This window comes from Cricetulus griseus, chromosome 5, assembly GCF_003668045.3.
Source record: "Cricetulus griseus strain 17A/GY chromosome 5, alternate assembly CriGri-PICRH-1.0, whole genome shotgun sequence".
Lineage (NCBI taxonomy): Eukaryota > Metazoa > Chordata > Mammalia > Rodentia > Cricetidae > Cricetulus > Cricetulus griseus.
In genome coordinates, this window is record NC_048598.1 from 74,568,525 (window position 1) to 74,575,712 (window position 7,188).

Here is a 7,188-nt window from a genome sequence, read left to right on the forward strand (position 1 = left end):
TGTGGGAAAACACAATATCGCTCCCCTAGATCTTATGAGAATAGGATCCGGGCTTCTCCAAAGATCAGTTAAGATATCTTTCCATTTTACCATTTCCTTTTGGCCTTTTAGGTTTTGAGGTGAGACGCTTGGCCCGAGCGTCAATGTTTATGAGGCTTTAAAGCCCCAGGCATTCCAGGCCTTTAAGAAGTGTTGAATAGCAGGCATGGCCTTTTCCCCTATCAAAGACTGGGAAAGCCATCTGCAATTTTCTCCCCTCCTCTGATGGTAAGAAGGAGTCGGTACCAAACTTTTGTTGTAACTCATATAATGGGGGTGCTGATGGAAGCACACCCGCTGGATTAATAGGCGATGGCCTCATATTTGCCTTTATTCTTGGCAGCCGATATCTCCTAAATTTACCGGGGTGTGACCGGCCATTCCCCATTCTCTCTCCCTCCTTCTCTGTCTCTCCCTCATTCAGCTGAGCTGTTCCTTCCAAAACCCCATCTCTTGAGCTTTTAGAGTCATTAGAGCTATCAAGATTTAAAGCTTTAAACTTATTTATAGAATTATCTAACAAATTATTCACTCCCTTGTCATTAGACATCCCAGGAGGTCCTTTTTTCTTATTTATTGCTGTTTCTCTTAACAAATTATTCACTCCCTTGTCACTAGACATCCCGGGAGGTCCTTTTTTCTTATATTTTATTGTTAGGCGCGCCCCATCTCTCACTACATTCGGTTTCTGATATGTAATTCTGGACTTCTTTAAGATTGCTACAACAGTGAGAAAAGTCAAAATAGCTCCTAGTAAAAGCATAGAAGCCTCTATATTAACCTCCCAAAATAGCAGCATTCCCAAGCCAAAGTCCAGAAAAAACATACCTCTCCGAATTTACCACCCTGCAGTTCTGAATCCGCCCTGTAGCCAAGGGGTCTCCGCGATGCCAGAGATGTTCACATGTTCCCGGGTTTCAGCACCAGATGTCCCGCGCGCGCTGTATTTTCTCGCCAGCAAGAAATCATACACGGGACACTCGGATCCTTCTGCAGACAAGCTTTAATGCATCTTACCAGAGTGGAGACTAGAGCGGAGACACTGAACCAAGAAAACCATCCCTTATAAAGGCTGACCAGCCGCCTGGGACGTGTTACCCTATGAATGGCTTCAGCTCCTCAGGGCAAATGAGCCACGGGATAGGCAGAGATCAAAGGAATGGAGATTACCCAGCGCCTGTGAAGTAATTTACATCTTGGTGTCTTCAGGCACCATATTGTAATGGATAATGCAGGAACCGGCTCCCTACACAGTACTACACAAGTCATCATAGTGATAGGTTTGCCAAGGAATAATGCTCGCATCCACTAAACATTGGCTGAGTACACTCCCCAAGCCTTAGTGCAATTACTCCCTTTTTATTAATTTTTAAAATTTATTTAACATACCAACCACAGCTTACCCTCTCTCCTCTCCTGCCATTCATTCCCCCACCTCCTTTATATGCTCCCCATTCATTACTCCGAAAGGATAAGGCCTCCTATGGGAGTTAACAAAGCCTGGCACATCAAGATGAGACAGAGCCAAGACCCTCCCTGCTGCATCACTGTTGAGAGGCATCCCATCAAAGGGAATAGGTTCCATAAATCCAGATCATGTACCAGGGACAGACCCTGGTTCCACTGATAGGTGCCCCATAAACAGACCAAGCTACAACTGTCACGCACATGCAGAGGACCCAGGTCTGTGGCATGCAGGCTATGTAACTGTCATTATAGAGTCCTTGAGCTCCCGCAAGCTCAGGTCAGCTATCTGTGTGGGATTACCCATCATGATCTTGACCCCCTTGCTTATATAATCCCTCTTCCATCTCATCAACTGGACTTACAGAGGTCAACACATTGCTAGCCTGTGGATCTTTGCATCTGTTTCCATCAGTTACTGGGTGAAGGTTCTATGATGAAAATTAGGGTAGTCACCAATCTGATTATATAAGAAGGCCAGTTCAGTCACCCTCTGTACAATTGCTGGGAGTCTTAGCTGGAGTTATCTTTGTGGGTTCCTGGCAGTTCCTCTGGCACCAGGTTTCTCTTTTATTACTCCCTCCACATCCTACCTCCAATATGACCATCCTGATCCCTCTTATTACCCTCCCCTCAACCTCCCCACACCCAGTTTACCCAGGAGAGCTCATCTACTTCCTCTTCCATGCATCCCTCTTATGTTTCTTTTTGTACCTAGCTTACCTGGGGCTGTGGATGTAGCCTGGTTATCCTTTGCTTTACATCTAATAACTACTTACACATGAGATCATATGGTGTTTGTCTTTCTGGGTCTAGGTTACCTCATTTGGGATGATTTTTTTCCTGGTCCATCCATTTGCCTGCAAATTTCCTGAGGCCAGTTTTTTTTTTCTTTTTTTCTGCTGAGTAATACACCATTGTATAGATTTGCCATATTTTCTTTATTCATTTTTGGTTGAGGGGCATCTAGGTTTTTTCCATCTTTTGGCCATTATGAATAATAATACTATGAAAATATTTGAGCAAGTATTCATGTGGTATGATTGAACATCCTTTGGGTATATGCCCAAAAGTGATATCACTGGGTTTTAAGGTAGATTGATTACCAATTTTCTGAGAAACTGCCATACTGGTTTCAAAAGTGGCTGGGCAAGTTTGCACTCCATGAGCAGAGGAGGAATGTCCCACTTCTTTTACATCCTCTCCAAAATAGGATGTCATTTGTGTTTTTGATCTTATCCATTCTGACAGGTGTAAGATGGTATCTCAGAGTCATTTGCATTTGTATTTCCCTGAGAGCTGAGGATGTTGAACAAGTCTTTAAGTATATCTCAGCCATTTGAGATTCTTCTGTGGAGCATTCTCTGTTTAAAACTATGCCACATTTTAATGGGATTATTTGGTATTTTGATATCTACTTTCTTGAGTTCTTTATATATTTTGGATATTGGTCCTCGATTCTATGTGCAGTTGGTTGAAATTTTCCCATTTTGCAGGCTGCCATTTTTTTCTATTGAAAGTGCCCCATAAAGGCATTTTTAAAGTTATTTTCTTCTGCTTCATCTGCTTTAGAATGTTCAGGTCCTGCTGTTTTAAAACCACTAAGGTTCTGGTGGTGCCACATTTCTCTTTATTTTGTTTAATATATTCTTACACTGTTATTAACCCATTTGGGTTTGGGATAGTTATAGGTATGGGTGTTAATTATTATGATGTCTTGTTGGATGGGTCTTTTGTTCCTTTTTTTGCTGTTTCTGTCTTTTGTCCTGAATATTCAAGGATTCTGGTAATTGGCTAGTTGTCAGGAAAAGTAGGTTTGTCATAGCTGAAGTATTTGGTTGGGATTTTGCATGCCTAGATCCAGGAAATTGTCCACTTCTTCTGGCTGATGTGTGATTTACTTGGGCCTATCAGGTCTGTTCTTCCAACTGGTGTATGTTGTGCCTATTCCTGTTCTTCCTCCTGGTATGTGTGGTCTTTGTGCCTATAGGGTCTGCTGATATTGTTGAAGGGGGCTGTTCATGCTGAGGCCTCTCTTCCTTCAGTTGGTGCAGGTGGTAATTGTGTCTCTAGGGGCTGCTGATGTTTTCAGGAGACAGTTGGCCAAGGGGAGGATAATGGGTTCAGTGGGTTTAGGTAATGGAGTGGGTCTTATAGGTGGGGTTGGAGCAGCCTGCCAGTAGAGCTTCTACCTGCTGTCTAGATGCTGGGTCTGAGATGGGAAGGCAAGGGGCATGGGATTTGTTCTGGGGATTAAGGCCTAGGGTTTGGGGGAGTTTAGCTGAGGGACCAGCCACTCACTTCTTCTTTCATTTGGTCCAGGTGGTGCTTGTGCCTCTGGGTGCTGCTGACCTTAAAGGGGATGGTTGGTGAGGGGGAGGATGGGATTCAGTAGGTTTGGGTAGCAGCAAAGTTGGAGCATCATGCCTGCAGAACACTTACCTGTTGGATGGCTGCAGGAGGCTGAGATGGGCAATTATTCTATAGCTCAGAATAATTGACCTTGAACTCAAGGAACTGTTGGACACATTAAATGAGTTCAGAACATCTTTGACATAGGAAAAACACTTGTAAATATATCTGCTATTCATATTTATGTTGCTAATGTTTTATCTCTTGATTTATGAAATAATTGGCTTTCTTAAACTATGTTTTGGAAAATTCAAAACATACAAATATTTTCCAAATCTTCCCAGTTTCTCTTTTCCCTTCAAGTTAACCAGCTACAACAAAGCTAGAGCTTAAATGCTTGGTTGATTGAAATTTCCACTACCATTTAGGGGAATCCATCACCTCCAAATGTGGCCTCCCTAAGTGTCAGGGATCCCTGGCCAAATGCCTGTGTTCTTCAGCATAATATATTACATTCTCCACATAGTACTCACCTCATCAATATTTCCAACTCTTTTCTCAAAGAGAATAAGATGTTTCTTCTCAAGTTAAATATGAGTAATCATGTTCTAGAAATACAGACTTTGGTCAGGCCAAAGAGGGTTACAACAAGGTAACAGCTGTATTAAGTTTTTATAGAAACACAACAAAAAATCATAAAGAAAAGTATAATTTAAAAATGTTGGTGGGAACATCAGGTTACAGCAAAGTCTGACAGGCACTGCTACATGATGCACATGCTATGTGATGACTGTCTTTGCCTCTACATTGGTAGAAAGTAGTGTTCTGTCTATATATTGCATGAGGGCTTATCTAATAATAATGAGATTAGATATTGGGTCACACATTGTGTGTGTGTGTGTGTGTGTGTGTGTGTGTGTGTGTGTTGGGCTGGGTGAATAACAGTTAAAAGGGCTAATGGTAGCACAAGACAGTGAGTCCCAATCCTTAATATTTCAAATCCCACCATTGCAGAGGTTTTCATCATTCAGTTTTGAGAAATCTTTACACAGGTGCCTCTTTTATGGGTCAATTCACACTTTCTGGGTTTCTTTACTACTGTCTGCTTCATGAGGACCCCACTAGCATCAGTTTCACCTGTTAAGCTCTGTTCAGAGAATTTAGAATTTCTCTAGTCTGCATTTGCAAATGTCTCCTAAACTTTTCTTGAAAACTAATTCAAAATATCTGTTGACATTTTTCAGTTGCATCCATAAGCAACACAGCAACTTTAGATAGTAGTTGATTTAATGGTAGCTTTTCTCCATTATTAAAAATACTGAACTCCTCCATTGTCTGCCTCAGCTACTGCTGCCTCCACTGCTTGCTGCAGGATCCACTTGCAGCCACAGTGTTGTCACTCTCTCCTTCGACAATAACTTTTTGAATAAACATCAGAAGCCAGTACTAACAGGCCAATCTTTCAACACCTTGAAAAGGGATGAAAAAGAGAAATTTGAACCCACAGTCTTCAGGGATACACTTGCCCAGGGGCTTAATGAAGCTGGTAATAACCTTGAAGCCATAGCCAAATTTTTGGATTCTACTGGCTCGTGGTTAGATTACCGTTGCTACGCAGACACACTCTTTGATATCCTGGTGGCTGGCAGCATGCTTGCCTCTGGAAGAACATGCATAGATGATGGTGACAAGACCAATATGACCAGCCACTGTGTGCTTTCAGTAAATGAAGATCATGAAGCCATCCGAAACAATGCTCAGGTCTTCAATAAACTCATCAGGAGACACAAATATTTGGAAAAGGTATTTGAAGGTGAAATGAAAAAGTTTCTCCTCTTCCTTAAAGCATTTTCGGAAGCAGAGCAAACAAAGTTGGCAATGCTGTCTGGGATTCCTGCTGGGCAATAGAACGGCAGCCATCCTCACTATTCTCTTCACAGACAGTTTAGACACAAAAGGCATTGCAGCCTCGTTGCTGGCAAACTTTTCAAAGCCTGAATGACAGAGAATGATGCCAATTTTGTTACCTCTTCCTTGCGTAAAGTCAACTTGGACAAGCGACTGCTTAAACTCTTCCCAGTGAACAGACAGAGTGTGGACCATTTTGCTAAGTACTTCACAGATGCGGGGCTGAAGGAGTTGTCAGACTTTCTCAGCATCCAGAAGTCACTGGGCACCAGGAAGGAACTGCAGAAGGAGCTGCAAGAGCGACTGTCTCAGGAATGTCCTATCAAGGAGGTGGTGCTTTATGTAAAAGAGGAAATGAAAAGGACCGACCTTCCGGAAACAGCAGTGACCCAGTGACCGGGCTTATCTGGACCTGTGCCATGAGTGCCGTTGAGTGAAACAAGAAGGAGGAACTCGTTGCAGAGCAGGCTCTTAAGCACCTAAAGCAATAGGCTCCCCAGCTGACTGTGTTCAGTTCCTCAGGCCAGTCAGAGCTTGTTCTCCTGCAAAAGGTTCAGAAATATTGCTATGACAACATCCACTTCATGAAAGCTTTCCAGAAGACCGTGGTTCTCTTTTATAAAGCCGATGTTCTGAGCGAAGAAGCAATACTAAAGCGGTATAAAGAAGCACACGCCGCCAAAGGCAAAAGTGTCTTTCTTGACCAGATGAACAAATTTGTGGAGTGGCTACAAAATGCAGAAGAATCCGAATCAGAAGGTGAAGAAAACTAAATGTCTCAAGCACACGGCCTAAGGCCACACTTTTCAGTTGGGAATGCTGAAGCAGTTGGGGAGGGAAACTTGGCTTCTGGTTGAGGATCCAAATAATAGGTGAGGCTTCCCTGCTCAGAGGGGAAAGGGTGTTCTTTTAGGTTTTGTTTAAATGGAGCTCTGAGGCATCAGCTACTACACTTGGGACTCTAATCTCACTGTATGCTAATTAAAGTCATTCAACAAGAGGTCAGGTAGGAGCCTGAAGCTTAATCCTCAGCAGACCACTGTTTTACCTCTATTTTCTGGTACTGGATGAGCACCCCACTGGTGTCTATCGCAGGGCCACATCGCTAGTTGTGTTTCTTCTGTGGTGTATGTGATTGGACAAACCAGCTTTTTTTTTTAAATAAGTGATTTTAAAAAATACTCAAGATATTTAACTAATAGAATAAAGAAGTTTGTTTACAATGTTTATCCATTGAAGCTTATTTTTATTGTGTATTATTAATTATTTATTATATGTCTATGGAATTATTATTTTTATTGAAACTATCACAAAACACACAAGTCAAAAGCAACTTAAGAAATAAAGTATTTATTTTGGCTCATAGTTCAAAGGTATAATGCATGAGGCAGAGAAGTCATGGCTGCCATAATGTGAGGTTCCTAA

The 7,188-nt window shown here is 42.2% G+C and overlaps 1 pseudogene; it reads left to right on the forward strand.

Moving 5' to 3' along the window:
• LOC113835940 overlaps nucleotides 1–6,536 on the forward strand; it is a 42,259-nt pseudogene extending 35,723 nt beyond the window's left edge.
• Nucleotides 6,537–7,188: the final 652 nt, after the last annotated feature.